General features: G+C 50.0%; 1 long non-coding RNA gene across 1 annotated transcript in view; it reads right to left on the bottom strand.

The window, feature by feature from the left end:
* The window catches only part of LOC146404833 (uncharacterized), a 1,439,763-nt gene that overhangs the window by 704,812 nt on the left and 719,516 nt on the right, over nucleotides 1-15,435 (bottom strand). The gene's annotated exons all lie outside the window — the stretch shown is intronic.

Raw genomic sequence — 15,435 nt, 5'->3', positions numbered from 1 at the left:
GATATCTGAACCTTTGTGTGAGTAGTATGTGAGCACGGGGGAGAGGAGGAAGGCAGAAGACCAGGTCGAGAAATAAGCCCTGGGTTAATCAGATCACCATTCTTTTTTCATCTGAAAAAATTCTGCTTTGGCTGCACTTGCAGCCTATGGGAGTGTCCCCGGGGCCAAGGACTGAATCTGAGCCGCAGCCTGGCTGGGATGCGGTATGCTGGGTCCAGGAGTGGTGGCCCGTGGGGACACGGGGACGCAGGCAATTGGATAACTTCTCAGGCAGTTTGCTGGCTGCCCCATGAAGCTGTGGGCTCTGCCGCTTCCATCTTCATGTCCTCAGGACCTGGCTCAGTAAATGTCAAGCTGGGATGCCTGGGAACCCAGGCATAGGTGGGTCTTCTCAATGCCTTCTGATCCTTAACCCTGTGGAGCAAAACCCCAGCAGGGATGGTGAAAACCTTCCTGGTTTAGTTTATTTTAGTTTATTTTTTATTTTATTTTATTTATCTTATAAATAAAATTTTATTTTATTTTATTTATTAGTTTATTTTTTATTTTTTAAGCTTTTTAAAGCACTTCATTATATTTTGTTATGTTATATATATTTTATTTTATTTTAGATTTTCATAAGGGGTACTGATTAAAACCAAACAATATTACATTGGATCTTATAACACAAAAACTTTCAGGTAAAATAAAAACATTACCAGTGAGGATCTTTGGGAAAGAGCATTTCATTATTTTTTTAAATTAAAGGATGGTTGATTTACAATGTTGTGCCAATCTGCTAATCCCAAATCCTGGGTTTTTGTTAGAGATGAACCTTAGAGGCAGTGGATCTTGACAGGTAATAGTATTTTGCGAGTTCTTGTTGTGGCTCAGTGGGTTAAGGATCTGATGTTGTTTCTGTGAGAATATAGGTTCAATCCCTGGCCTTGGCTCAGTGAGTTAAGGTTCTGGCGTTGCCATGAGCTGAGGTTGCAGATGTGGCTCAGATCCAGCATTGCTATGGCTATGGCCTAGGCCAGCAGCTGCAGCTCCAATTTGTCCCCTAGCCTGGGAGCTTCCATAGGCTGCAGGTGTGGCCATAAAAAGAAAAAGAAAGAAGTCAGTATTTGGAACACATCTTGAAGGTGATTTTTTTTTTTTTTTTTTTTTGCCTTTTGTCCTTTTAGGGCTGCCCCTGGGGCATATGGAGGTTTCCAGGCTAGGAGTCGAATCGGAGCTGCAACGAGGGATCTGAGCCTAGTCTGTAACCTACACCACAGCTCTCGGCAACATCGGATCCTTAACCTACTAAGCGAGGCCAGGGATCAAACCCGCAATCTCATGGTTCCTAGTCAGATTCGTTTCTGCTGCGCCACAACGGGAATTCCTTGAAGGTGATTCTGATGTGGGGCTTGATTATCTGATGCTCAAATATATACACGATTTCCTGCCTGGGAGGCGCCTCCTAGTGGTTCCAGTGTTTGTTGTGATGGCCAAATGGGCTCCCAGGTGGGACAGGCAGCAGGATGAGGTGGAAAAGTGCCAAAAAGTTCCCTGTGCCCTGAAAGATCCCTTTGCCTAGCCTGCCAATTCCTCCTTAAATAGCACCATGGAGCACGTACACCTTTGGGCTCTGTGTTGTCCTTTCCAAAAACTGAAAAATGCAGCTCTCTCTGTGGAGTCCCTCCCTCTTTCCAAAGGTTGGAAGAGTCTGGAAGCAAAAACCGTCTTATTTCATTTGGCCCGGGATCCACCCTGCGGGTGAAAGGGGTTGCCTTCCTGTACCTGCTCCATCCCGGGAGCCGAGGCCTCCCCCGCCCAGGCATCAGCTCCGAGGCTCTGAGCAATCCTTTGAGGGGGCCAGGGGGACGTTTCCTCTCTCTCTTCGCCATCCTCCCACAGGTCTCCTCTCAGTCCGGCATTTAGGGCAAAGGCCCAGGGAGCCAGACTGTCTGCCCCCGCCCAGCCCTGTTGCCAGGAAGTGTCAGGAACAGCTCTGCCGCCCTGCCCCGTGCGCCAGGCCCCAGGATGAAAGAAACCCCAGAATGGCAGTTTGGGATTATCTAGTGCCCTGGGCCAGAAAGGCTCCCCGTGAGGATTAGTGGCTTCCTCTGAAAAAGCCGCAGCCGCCCTCTGAGACAATACCTCCTCTTTGGGGCTGCCCGGCCCCCTCTCCTAACCAAGCAGCCCAGTGTACAGGGGGCTCCGAATCTGCAGAGGATGGCTTGTCCTGGAACCTCTCCGGTCACGGGGAACTCATCACCTCCTAAGGTAGCCTGATCCATCTCTCGTTGTTCTAGACTGTTCTTCCTTGGAGTGACTCCGAAGCAGTCTCCCAGCTGTTTCCTCCATGGGTCCTGGTGCAAAGCCTGGGGCTCCGTTCAGGGGCAGAGGGGCACGGGATAATCCTGCCATCAAGGGTGGCAAAGAATGTTTGCTTCAAGCCCCTCCTCCATGGGGCCTGGGGTGATAAGACCCTGGCCCAAGTGATGGCTGAAAGGGAGTTGCTAAGTGCCTGAGGGAACAGCAGGGGCCATTGGAGGAGGAGTGGGAAGCTTGCGAAGGACCACAATCCTGAAAGAGTCCCTTCATGAGAAAGGATGGTATCCTGCGGACAGCGGGCGTGCCAGCATCCCTATGAGTGGGGCTGCTGGGTGCTCCCTCACAGCCCCCGGCCCTCTGAACCCTCCTTGTCTGGAAACTCCTTGCTGGGTTCTCCTAAGCCCTATGGCCTCTTTCCCCATCAGCACAAGACCTGGGTCCCAGCCACCAGCCTAGCCATTGTGGGGGGACAGTGGACAGGAGTCCACGGCAAGGGGCTGGCAGACTGCGTTTTTGAAAACAGAACCCACGGCCTTTCTCACTGAGTCTGTCTGAACCCCCAACTCCAGAGCTCCAAAGTGTGTATCTCTTTTTTTTTTTTTTTTTTTTTGGTCTTTTTAGGGCCATGCCCGAGGCATATGGAGGTTCCCAGGCTATGGGTCAAATTGGAGTTGTAGCCGCCGGCCACAGCCACAGCCACAGCAATGCCAGATCTGAGACGTGTCTGTGACCTGCACCAGAGTTTATGGCAACGCCAGATCCTTAACCCACTAAATGAGGCCAGGGATCGAACCCTCGTCCTCATGGATACTAGTCAGATTACTTTCTGCTGAGCCACAACAGGAACTCCAAGAGTTTTTATTATGGGAAAGCACATGTAAGCGTTACCATTTTAGTCACTTGGGGGTGTACAGTTCGGTGGCATTAAGCACATTCACAATGTTGTGCAACCATCGCCACCACCCAGCTCCAGGGCTTTGTCATCCTCCCCAGCCGAATCTAGAGACCTGTTAAGCAATAACACCCCGTTCCTCCCTCTGCCTATTCCCTGGCAACCACAGTTCTCCTTTGGAGCTCCATGAATGTGCCTACTCTAGGTACCTTGTATAAGTGGAATTATACAGTGGTTGTCCTTTTGTGACTCACTTATGTCACTCAGGATACTATTTTCAGAGTCATCCATGTTGTAACACGGACCAGAACCTCATTCCTGTTAAGGCTGAATTACAGGATCCATTGCGTGCATTGTATCCACTGTATGCAGAGATCACATTTTGTTGATCCATTCATCCATCAATGGATATTTGTGTTGTTTCCGCCACTTGGTTATTGCAAACCATGCTGCCGTGAATGTGGGGGGACAGGTATCTGTTCGAGTCCAGGGTGTGTATTTTACACACTGTCCAAAGGGCTTCTCCCTCGGCCTCTGTAACATACACTATGTTCTTATCAAATGGAAAATCCCCGCAGGGCAGGTTCTTCATTGATGCCACATCTTGCACTGTTTTGCATTATGTCAGCCCTTTTTAAGGAGTTTAAAAGCCCTGCTGCGTTTTTAAAGAGTATTGAGTATAAGCCCAGTACGGGAGTGGATATACATGCTGCCTGTTTTCCTGTGTGGCACTTTTATGTATTGTGTTGGGTTATTGTTCTAGACCAGAATGTTAAATACTACGTTTGAGGCTGGCTTATCTTTTTTTTTTTTTTTTTTTTTTTTTTTGCTTTTTAGTCCCCCCTCCCCCATGGCATATGGAAGTTCCCAGGCTAGGGTTCGAATCAGAGCTAGAGTAGCCAGCCTACATCAGAGCCACAACCACGCCAGATCTGAGCTGCGTCTGCGACCTATACCACAGCTCACAGCAACACTAGATCCTTAACCCACTGAGCGAGGTCAGGGATTGAACCTGTGTTGTCTGGGATGCTATTCAGATTTGTTTCCAGTGAGCCATGACGGGAACTCCCCTGGGTTGTCATTGTTATAACTGTCTTGGTATTTTTATGATCATATTTATTACGTTTGACATACAGAATGAGCTATGTGCAGTTATAGAGCAGTAAGTGGATATATTTAATGTCTTATTTATAACTGAATAAAAACTGAAAGAATAAATCAATAAAAATGTTTTAAAAAAACCCCAAACATGCATGATATATATATACTCCAGTGTGGGGCTTATACTTGGCTTTCTTTAAAAACACAGTAGGGCTTTTTCACTCCCCCAAAAGCATTGATTGTAAATACAAGTGTACCCCCCACCTCTTCCTACCTTCTGCCATCAGAACCTTCATAAGGGTTCTGATGAATCAGTGTGACACCAACTAGGGAGTCTGGCATTTTGCCAGGGTTCGTGCCTTAGCCCAAAGAGATGAATCTGCAATGAATGAATTTTAGGCCTTAGCGATGGACAGGAGAGATGTGGGATGAAGAGTCCTTCTCAATCATGCCTCTTATTCTGACAGACTCAGACGCTCCAGGTTAGGGGAGCGTCTTCCTGTTCCCAATCCGCCTGTCCTCCCCAGCCTCTGCCTGAACGCCCCTGATGCCTGAGAAAGTCAGCCCACAGCACCTCTGGACGCCCCTCTGAAGAGCTCTTTCTTCCCCACTCAGTGACTCTCTCCTCACTCTCTCTGTGAGTCCATTAACTACCCCCTGGGGCTCCTTGGGACCAGACAGCTCCCTTTTCTCCAAGTACAGCACCCCTTTGAGTATTGAAGGCCAGGGCCCAGTCAGGCTGAAGGTGGATATCCTATTTTTTATATTCATTTTATTTATTTATTTTTGGTCTTTTTGCTATTTCTTTGGGCCACTCCCGCGGCATATGGAGGTTCCCAGGCTAGGGGTCGAATCGGAGCCGTAGCCACCGGCCTATGCCAGAGCCACAGCAACGCGGGATCCGAGCCGTGTCTGCAACCTACACCACAGCTCACGGCAACGCTGGATCGTTAACCCACTGAGCAAGGGCAGGGATCGAACCTGCAACCTCATGGTTCCTAGTCGGATTCGTTAACCACTGCGCCACGACGGGAACTCCTATTTATTTTATTTTTTAAAACTTTTAAATTTTTTTGTCTTTTGTCTTTTCTAGGGCCACACTCACGGCATATGGAGGTTCCCAGGCTAGGGATCAAATCGGAGCTGTAGCCACCGGCCTACACCAGAGCCACAGCAATGCCGCGTCTGTGACCTACACCACAGCCCACGGCAACGCCGGATCCTTAACCCACTGAGCGAGGCCAGGGATGGAACCCGCAACCTCATGGTTCCTAGTCAGGTTCGTTAACCACTGAGCCACAACGGGAACTCCCTATATTCATTTTAGAACTCTATGTCAGACCTCAACCCAGCAGCAGCTACAGGACCTGCTTGGCCCTGCTCAGCTCCTAGTGCTGAGCGTGAAAGGCAGTGCTGAGAGCTGGATGTGGGGACGGGGCTGAAAGGAAAGATACTGGCTGCAGTTGAGTGCCCACTGTTTTTTGTTTGTTTGTTTGCTTGCTTTTTAGGGCCACAGCCGCAGCATAGTTCCTAGGCTAGGGTTCACATTGGAGCTACAGCTGCCAGCCTACAGCACAGCAACACCGGCTCCCTAGCCCAAGCGAGGCCATGGATGGAATCTGCATCCTCATGGGTACTCGTTGGATTTGTTTCTGCTGTGCCACCACAGGAACTCCATGTGCCCACTGTTGTTGATCAGGTTCTGTGCTTGGCCCATTTGGTCTATTAGTCCCACTTTATAGATGGGAAAACTGAGGCTGAGAGAAGTTAAAGTTCTAGGACCCCCGAGAAGAGTTTGGGGTAAGCATAAACCACTGAGACCTCGCTTTTCGGATAGCGGCAGCAACAGCAGCAGCAGCTCCCCCATCTTCCTAAGCTGCAGGTGCAGGGGGAGGGAAAAGGGGGGTCCCCACAGTCTCAGAATTGCAGGGGGCTCTCTGACATGGGGGAAGGAGGAATCCCAGGGTCTCAGGGAGGGGCTGCTGGCTGTGGGCCAGACCCGGCTGGCGTGGACCGAATCAGCCCCCAGTCCTGGTCTCGTCTAAGTCGCTATGGGCATCCAGCTCCTCAGCCTCGCCCCTCAGGGATTCTGGAGCCAGCTGTCCAGTTGCTGCCTGGTCTTCAGCTCTGTTTCGGCATATCAGGCGCTTGTCCCTCTGACCCGGTCTGGGGCCAGGGCAGCTCAGAAAAAGTCGGAGGCATGTAAGGTCCATACCCACTGGGAGATTCCTTGCTGGGTGTGGAGGTGGGGCTGGATGTCCGCATCTTGGACTTGGCCATTGAACCCATCCAGGTAACCTGTTTTTGTTTTGTTTTTTTATTTTGTGTTGTTTTGTTTTTCAGTTTACCTATTCCGTGGTTTATGTTACCACTTGAACACGTCACTTCCGTTCCATTCAGGAGAAAGAGCAGAAAGAGGGGGGGATATCGAGGCTGCTCTCTGCTCCCCATCCCTCCCCTTCCTCCCTCCCCCTTGCACCCACCCCAAACCCCGTGCAGGGAATGGGTTGGTATCTGAGCAAGGACATGTAATTCCCCAGATGCAGACCCAGAGTAAAAAGAGGGTTCGAATAAGCTGAACTGGCAGCAAGGTTGCCAGGCAGGCTGCAGCGGGGAGAGGGGCCACTCTGGCCTCCTTGGTGGTGGCCACCCCCCACTTCCCCCCCCCCCCCCCCCCCCCCCCCCCCCCCCCCCGGCAGGCCGGGCTGGCTGTGAGCTTGTAGCCCAACCCCCGCTGTTTCCCAGGCGGGGACTTGCTGGCTCTTGCTTTTGCTTCTGCTTTTTCTTTTTCTCAAAGACAGAGCTGCTGAAGCTGGGAGCCAGTTGGGGAGGGGACAGCGCATGGTGGCGGGCGGCCCTGTGGCCAGCAGCTGGAGTTAAAGACATCTTCCAAGGGGTCCCACGTGGGTGCTCGCCAGGTCCCGAAGCAGGGCTTGGGCAAGGGGTAAAACGAGAGCGATGAGACTCACCTTGTGGGTTTTCTTACGAGCATCAAATAACAAAGCAAAACACTGAGCACGTTCTCAGCACTTAGTAGGTGCTCACTAAGTAATGCTTATTGTGGTTCTTAGAGCTGCTATGTTTGCCTTGTCTGTTAGTACCCTCTGGCACATTCTTCGCTGGGGAGTGCCTTAGGAGGCCCTGGGTTCAGGCGCTCTTGTGTTTTAGCGCTTCCTATTCCAAATACCTGGTACACCTACACCCATGTGGATTTTTTTTTTTTCCCTCATCCTCTGTTGCAAACCTGCTTCCCCCTCAAATGCCCCAGTTTGGTTAGTAGCACATCCTCCTCCAATACGTGGAGTCACCCACATATCCTCTTTCCCTCCGCCCACCACAATCAGCCAGTGCACGACTGACCTCTCAGCCTGCTGCCCCACTCCAGGAAGGCTCAGTCAATGGCTCGCCTGCACCCAGGGTGTTTTCTCATGAGTCCTGGACAAGCAAGCCCTGGGCACAACATACTGTCATTTTTGTTTATACGTCTGTGTCTCCCGTACTGAGGGCCTAAGGGTCACACCCTCTATTTCTTTTGAAGGCAGGTCTCAAGGGTGGATGGATAGCTGGGAAAGAGGCCGTGGAAAAGCATCGTGAATCTTGAGTCTGGCAACAGAGCCGTCCTTCTCTCTCTCTGTTTTTTTTTTTTTTTTGTCTTTCTGACTTTTCTAGGGCCGCACCCGCGGCATATGGAGGCTCCCAGGCTAGGGGTCTAATCTGAGCTGTAGCCACCGGCCTACGCCACAGCCACAGCAACACGGGATCCGAGCTGTGTCTGCGACCTACACCACAGCTCACGGCAATGCCAGATCCCTAACCCACTGAGCAAGGCCAGGGATCGAACCCGCAACCTCATGGTTCCTAGTCGGGTTCGTTAACCACTGCTCCACGACGGGAACTCCAGTCCTTCTAACTGAACCCTCCATCACCCCTTCTAGAACAGTCGGGAAAATGAAGCAACTGTGTCTTCCCTCCATTGGATAGGTTGATCCCAGGCCCGAAGGACAGGGGACTTGCTTAAAGACACAGAACAAACAAAAGGATTAAAACGTCAGAATGCGGGGCGTTGAGGGGTAATTGCGAGGGCCTCCCGGGTCTCAAACAAAGCTTCAGTGTGTTTCTCGAGCCAAAAAGAGTGGGTGGGTTGCGAAGGGGATGTCGCGGGGGTACGGCGGCTGCACCAAAAGCCACAGATTGGGGAAACTTGTCTCAACACACGCAGGAGAGGGGAAGAGACATCAGAGCAAGTCCCTAGCAGTTTTTGCCTGAGAAATATTCTGGAAAGAACCGTGCTAGGAAGATTTCTATCTGAAACCGTCTCTCGCCTCTGACTCCTCTGTTCAGGCAGCAACGCTGTCCGCTGGGTGGTGGCAGGAGACGGAGGAGGTGTGGCCAGGAGGAAACGAGGACAGGGATTCACAGGGGAGCAGAGGGAGGTGGTGGTGGGTGGCCGCTGGAGCCAGGGCAGGTGGGAACAGATAGGATGGCTGGCGTTTATTAAGCTTGCAGCGTGTCTTAGTGGCCACGCAAGGTGGATATTGTATTTATTTCCCAGATGAAGAGACCGAGGGTCAGGGAGGTCCAGTACCTCACCCAGATTCCCAGGGGCATGAGCAGCATGCGACTCAAGCCTATGTGACTCCAGACCCCAGGCTGTCTCCTCGATGCCACGTAGAGAAGAACTTTAGGTTTGGATCTGCGGACCACAGCAACAGGACCTGTTAGCCTAGAGGAGGGATAAAGAAGGATTTCCTGATGAGGAGGGCACCTCTCCCAACTGTTACCTCCCTAAAGTCCCACGATTAGGCTCCTTGCTTCAGCTGGCTGGCAAGTGCAGGATTTGGAGTTGAGGAAGCAGCTTCCTCTCCCCCAGGTATTGGGTGGATGCCTCCGTCTCTGCACGCTGTAAATTACGTCCACTGTCACTAGTCTCCCAAAGAAAGTCTATCACGCGCTTAAGTCCTCGATACACCACATGGCTCCTGATAAACATTAATCATATTTCCATGATTTACATGGTTGTTGCTATGGTCACTGCCGGGTCCAAGTTGAGCTGCGAGGCATTGAGAGGCCTGATTGAACCGGAGTGTGAACAGCATAGCACAGACTGACTGTTCCAGGAGTTCCCGTCGTGGCTTAGTGGAACTGAGCCCAGCTAGGATCCATGAGGATGGGGGTTTGATCCCTGGCCTCACTCAGTGGGTTAAGGATCTGGTATTGTCTTGAAAGCAAAAAAACCGAAAACAAACTAATGTTTCCAGCTCTGTGCTTAGCACCAGGGTGGAAACACCTGGCCATCTTTGAACCCCGCCTCTAGGTCACCTCCTGTCCATGCCCTTGCTTGCCCATCCAAGCACTGACAGCATTTTTTTTTTTCTTTGCTTTTTAGGGCTGCACCTGCAGCATATGGAGGTTCCCAGGCTAGGGGTCACACTGGAGCTACAGCTACCGGCCTGCGCCACAGCCACAGCAACACAGGATCTGAGTGGCATCTGCGGCCCACGCCACAGCTCACAGCAATGCTGAATCCCCGACCCATTGAGCGAGGCCAGGGGTCGAACCCGCAACCTCATGGATACTAGTTGGATTCATTTCCGCTGCGCCACCGTGGGGACTCCCTGACATCACTTCTTTTAAACATTCCCCTGAAAGGAAGCTCTTCATGAGAATGAATTTCACACCCTAAAAACAATGTTTTTACTTTTTTTTTTTTTTCTCTGTGCTCTAGGCCTGCCTCCCTTCTCCCTGCTGCCTGTGAAAATCAGGTTTTCACATGCACAAAAGAAAATACGGAGGACGGAAAATGAAACCAATCATTGTGAAATACAGTTATCAAAATATTTTTTAAAGTAGTGATATAGTAATATATGTGTTTCTCCATTAATGAATTAAATAATATCTATGGGCAGGAATAATAACCATGGGAGTTTGGAAGCAGTGAAGTGCACAGATGATACCTGCTAGATGGTGATAGGGTTGGAAGGGATCAGTTATCATTGCTAATATTACTGTGGCTGGTTGCCTACGCTCATAATTTAAGAAAAAGTGAAATTTCAGTTAGAAGTCAGTGAAGATAGAGATGTCATATTTTCCCCCAAAGTCAAGGACCTTTTGGAAGCTTATCTATCAGTCTCTTGTTGGGGAGGGAGGTTATCTGGGGATTCCAAGCTCAAAACACTTGTCTTATTTATTTATTATTATTATTTTTTTTGCTTTTTAGGGCTGCACCTGCAGCATACGGAAGTTCCCAGGCTAGGGGTCAAGTCAGAGCTGCAGCTGCCAGCCTACGCCAGAGCTCATGGCACCGCCAGACCCCTGGCCCACTGAATGAAGCCAGGGATTGAACCCACAACCTCATGAAGACTGGTTGGATTCATTACCGCACAGCCACAACAGGAACTCCAAAACACTGGTTTCAGAGCAGTGCTTTCACCTGGGAACCCATTGGAAATGTAAATCACCCACCCCCACCCTGCTGCAAAATTTAGTGAATCAGAAATTCCAGGGTGGGGTCCATCAGTGTGAGTTTGAATAAGCCTTCACGTGGTTCTGACGTGTGCTCAAGTTTAAGTCCTGGCACCAGGGGGAGTGGGGCACAATTTCTGAAGTGACCGCATGGCCAAGACGGTCCCGTAACCGAGATCAGTTGCCCTGTTTTCCCTTCTCTGCTTCCTCCAGACTAACCCTTAACCTAAGGTGGACTGGTGACATGGAGTTTAAAAACCCAAGATTCTTGGAGTTCCCATCGTGGCTGAGTGGTTAACAAATCCGAGAAACCATGAGGTTTTGGGTTCGATCCCTGGCCTCGCTCAGTGGGTTAAGGATCCAGAATTGCCATGAGCTGTGGTGTAGGTCACAGATGCGGCTCGGATCCCGCGTTCCTGTGGCTCTGGCACAGGCCAGGGGGCCACAGCTCCGATTAGACCCCTAGCCTGGGAACCTCCATATGCCACGGGAGCGGCCCTAGAAAAGGCAAAAAGACAAAAAAAACACAAAAAACCCCCAAGATTCTTGTTAATGCATAATGAAGGGCTACAAAGCGGCTTCTGTCCTGAGCACAAAATAAAATACAGCTACAGGGACAGAGGCAAAGGTCCCTCCTTTATGTCCATAAAAAATAATTGGCCTCCTAATTATCTCCATAAAAGTGAGAAAACTTGCTTGGCTTATTAGCACCTTTATTAGCACTAGGGAATAATTAGATACCTTTAATAGCTTTCTAATGATCCCAAGAAGAGGCAGACATTGTCAAGGCATCTGCTGGCCATTATGGGGTCATCACGGAGCCTGTTAGACCTGGTCCACACAGAATGGGTCACTGGCAAATTTATCAGGGTTGGTACCTGTTGGGGATCCCGTGCTGGTAAAGGCACTCCGTCACTCAGCTGCTAATGCCTCTTTCCTCAGAGGCACAGCAGCATCCTTTCTGAAAAGGACCCTCACCATGGTGGGCTGGCGGGGAGGGCTGCCCGTTTGCAGCCAGGGGATCCCTCAGGGGATCCATCTCTTCTCTTGGCCCTGCCTTTTTAAAGAGACGGGCATGTTCATCCTATTCCAGTCTCCTAGAAAGTACCGATAGGTTTCTAATGTTCCAACTGTCCGGTCCCAAGAGCACAGGCTTTGAGCATCTGAGGGCATATGGATAAGAAGGACAGTGGTTTCCCTCCTGGCTAGGGATGCGGCTTGCCTGCAGGTCTTGCGTCTCTGGGGAGTTGAGCTTTAGGGTGAGGAGCAGGGAGAAACAGACCTTGCAAGCAAAGAGAATCAAGTCTGCATCTTTCCAGCAGGTGGCGCCATAACTTAACCTTCGGCGCCACTATCGCCAGGGAAGGCGGCTCTGAGTTTGCAAACCGGGAACATTCGGTCTGTATATGGCCACCTGCGACTCCCCTTCTCAGTGTCTGAGGCTGTGATACCCCCTTAGGGTAGCTATCAAACCACTCCAACCAACCTTCTCCAGACCACTTTCCTCCCAATACCTGCAATATTTCTGATTCTTTATCTGAGCTTCAGCAACAAATGTGTCAGAAATACTTACTTGTCTCAGACTTGGAGCCCTGAGGAGGAATTTGGGCAACTCCTAACTATGTTCTCCATCACCCTAAAATTGTGACTTTTTCCACCAAGCGCCCCCAGTCTCCTTGTAGAGAGAGATTTGCCATCCAGATGCAAAACTTCCAAAATCTGCTCATATCTTCAACCTAATGGTGAGACTGTTTGCATGGCTGACATTTTTCTCATCTCAGGTGCTCAGGAAGTGGTGAAGAGAACCCTGGATTGAATGCTACACAGTACGGGGGAAGACGAAATCTTGACCATTAAGTCATCCATGGGAGCATACATTTTCACACATTTATGCCCCGCTCTGTGAAGCTGGACTCCCTCTCCTCGTGTAGAATCTCAGAGGTAATTCACCAAATTCAGGTGCTCACCCAAAGCTGGGTTGCAGCATAAAACCCGAGGGAAGCGGAGTCCCTTTCCACTTTGCAGGTGGTGTCCCATCTCTTTTAGAGCTCACTAAACCGCGTGAGATACAGGGGTGAAGTGACTGGCCCAAGGATTCCCGGCTCCTCGTGCAGCCTGCCTTCCTGCTCCGCACTCTCAGGACCCCACAGCTCCTCCCACGCACTGTTGGCAGTGTTTGCCCGGCTCTGCCTCTTGTTGAATCCCGCCCACAATCACTCTCTCCCAAGGCGGGGTCCGTTCCACCCTTTGGTAGCTCTGATTTGGGGGGGACCCTCTCCTTACTGTCTGGTTATCGTCTGCTGCAGAACAACTACCCCCAAATATACTGACTTAAACCACGTTCTTCTATCTCTCAAGGTTGTATGTCAGGAATTCAGGGATAGCCCGCCTGGCTGATTTCTTCTGTTCCACGTGGCACTGACAGAGGTCCTACGGTGGCCTTTAGTGGGCCAATGAACTGGTCTGGAGGGTGTGGGCCAGCTTCTCTCCTCCATCTGGCTCCTTGGCAGATGGAGGGAAGGCTGGCCTGGGCTGAGTCTGTCAATCAGAGCCCCTCTCTCTATGTCCTCAGCAGGTGGCCTCAGGAAACCCAGGCTTCTTACAGGAAAGCTCAGTGCTCTGGAAGTAAGGATTCTAGTGATAAAGGTAGAAGCTGCATGGCCTTTTATGACCCCTTGGAAATCATGGGTTGCCCCTTCCACCTATCCTGTTTGTTCGTTGTTGTCGTTTGTCTTTTTAGGGCTGTACCCACGGCATATGGACTAGGGGTCAGATCAGAGCCGTAGCTGCCAGCCTGCACCACAGCCACAGCAACTCGTGATCTGAGCCGAGTCAGCGACCCACACCACAGCTCACAGCAATGCCAGATCCTTAACCCACTGAGCAGGGCCAGGGATCGAACCCGCATCCTCTTGGATACGAGTTGGGTTCTTAACTCACTGAGCCACAACGGGAAGGCCAATCTAGAAAATTTTAAATGGAATTTTGCTAATATTTCATACATTTATTAAGGCTGGTACCCTCTTTCGAGTCACATTTCTAGGGGAGATGTGTTACCTGCTGTATACGAGATGCTCTGAGAGCGACTGTCCCCCAAAGGTACTGTCAGCAGGGCCCTCAGTCATTTGCCTTCCTTGAGTTACAGAAGGGCTGGAGAGTCAAGATGATCATCTCTAGTTTTAAGGCAGCCACCTATGCCCAAATGGTTAAGAAGCCCGAGAGGATGTTTGTGAATAATCTTTAGGTTGAAAAACTAAACAATTAGTGCAATCAGAAAATGAAAAAATCGAAACACCAATGAGCTACCACCCTACCCCTATTAGGATGGCCCAGATCCAGAACAGGCAACACCAAATACTGATAAGGATGTGGCACAACAGGAACTCTCATTTGTTACTAATGGGAACACACAATGGTACAACCACTTTGGAAGACAGTTTGCCGATTTCTTCCAAAATGAAACATATTCTTACCATTTGATTCAATAATCATGCTCCTTGGTATTTACCCAAAGGAGCTGAAAACTTAGATCCACACAAAAACCTTCACATAGATATTTATAGCAGCTTTACTTGTAACTGCCAAAACTTGGAAGCGACTAAGATGCCTTCCAGTGGGTGAATGGATAAATAAACCAGTATGTCCAGACAATTGGATATTATACAGCATTAAAAAGAAACTGTGCGGAGTTCCTGTCGTGGCTCAGTGGTTAATGAATCTGACTAGGAACTATGAGGTTGCAGGTTCGATCCCTGCCCTTGCTCAGTGGGTTAAGGATCCGGCGTTGCCATGAGCTGTGGTATGGGTCGCAGACTCGGCTCGGATCCTGTGTTGCTGTGGCTCTGGTGTAGGCTGGTGGCTACAGCTCTGATTTGACCCCCTAACCTGGGAACCTCCATATGCCGTGGGAGCTGCCCAAGAAATGGCAAAAAGACCAAAAAAAAAAAAAAAAAAAAAGTGCTATCAGGCCCTGAAAAGACATGGGGTAAACCGAAATGGATATTACGAAGTGAAACAAGTTAATCTAAAAAGGCTACATATTGTATGATTCCAGCAATATGACATTCTGGAAAAGGACAAAACTATAGCAATGGTGAGGAGATCAGTGGTCGCCAGGGTGGGAAGGATGAACAGGTGGTGCACGGAGGATTTTTAGGGCAGTGAAACTACTCTCTATAGCACGATAATAGTGAACACATATCATTAAGCGTTTGCCCAAACGCATATAAACTACATCACCAAAAGTGAACTCTCAACTCTGGACTCTGGGTGATAATGACGAGTCAATGAGGGAGGCTATGCTTGTGGCGGCGGGGCAGGGAGTATGTGGGAAATTTCTGTACCTTCGGCTCAATTTTATTTCGAGCCTAAAAGTGTTCTAAAAATAGTCGTTTAAACTATGTATTTTAGGTGTTCCTGTCGTGGCTCAGTGGTTAACGAACCCGACTAGTATCCATGAGGACACGGGTTCGATCCCTGGCCCCACTCAGTGGGTTAAGGATCCAGCATTGCCGTGAGCTGTGGTGTAGGTCACAGATGTGGCTCGGATCCCGCTTTGCTGTGGCTGTGGTGTAGGCTGGCAGCTACAGCTCCGACTGGACCCCTAGCCTGGGAACCTCCATATGCCGCGGGAGTGGCCCAAGAAATGGCAAAAAGACCAAAAAGAAAAAAAAAAAAAG

This window comes from Sus scrofa, chromosome 3 (assembly GCF_054392235.1).
Source record: "Sus scrofa isolate SSC_HxYL_T2T_F1_AM1 chromosome 3, Sscrofa_HxYL_maternal_Yorkshire_Landrace_v2.0, whole genome shotgun sequence".
Lineage (NCBI taxonomy): Eukaryota > Metazoa > Chordata > Mammalia > Artiodactyla > Suidae > Sus > Sus scrofa.
This window is presented reverse-complemented; position numbering and strand designations above follow the sequence as displayed.